Here is a 386-nt window from a genome sequence, read left to right as displayed (position 1 = left end):
TCCAATATTTCACACTACAGAGTACTCATGTATTGATCATCGTCACCTAATGAAACAGCCATGCACGCTACAGATACAGTAATGAGGGCAGTGCCCAATCTTTCCCGTGTTATCCTCCAACCAGTGCCATTACTTCCAACAAGCGGCAGGGCCAATGCGGTTTCTCGTCTCTCATCATGCAGATTGGCTAATCATCGCGTAATGTTGATTACAAAAGCAAACAGGAAATGTTCTGTAATTGACTCGTACATGTGATGTACAATGGTTGCCTAACGTTGCGCAGTATTGCAACTTACAGTTTGATGGCTTGGTTACGCTTTCACCTTGCAGATTAGCAGAACTATAAAAATGTTGAATATCCTCGGGTCGTAATTGTACTCAAAGTG

The sequence above is a fragment of the Penaeus monodon genome, chromosome 32 (assembly GCF_015228065.2).
Source record: "Penaeus monodon isolate SGIC_2016 chromosome 32, NSTDA_Pmon_1, whole genome shotgun sequence".
NCBI classification, from domain to species: domain Eukaryota; kingdom Metazoa; phylum Arthropoda; class Malacostraca; order Decapoda; family Penaeidae; genus Penaeus; species Penaeus monodon.
This window is presented reverse-complemented; position numbering follows the sequence as displayed.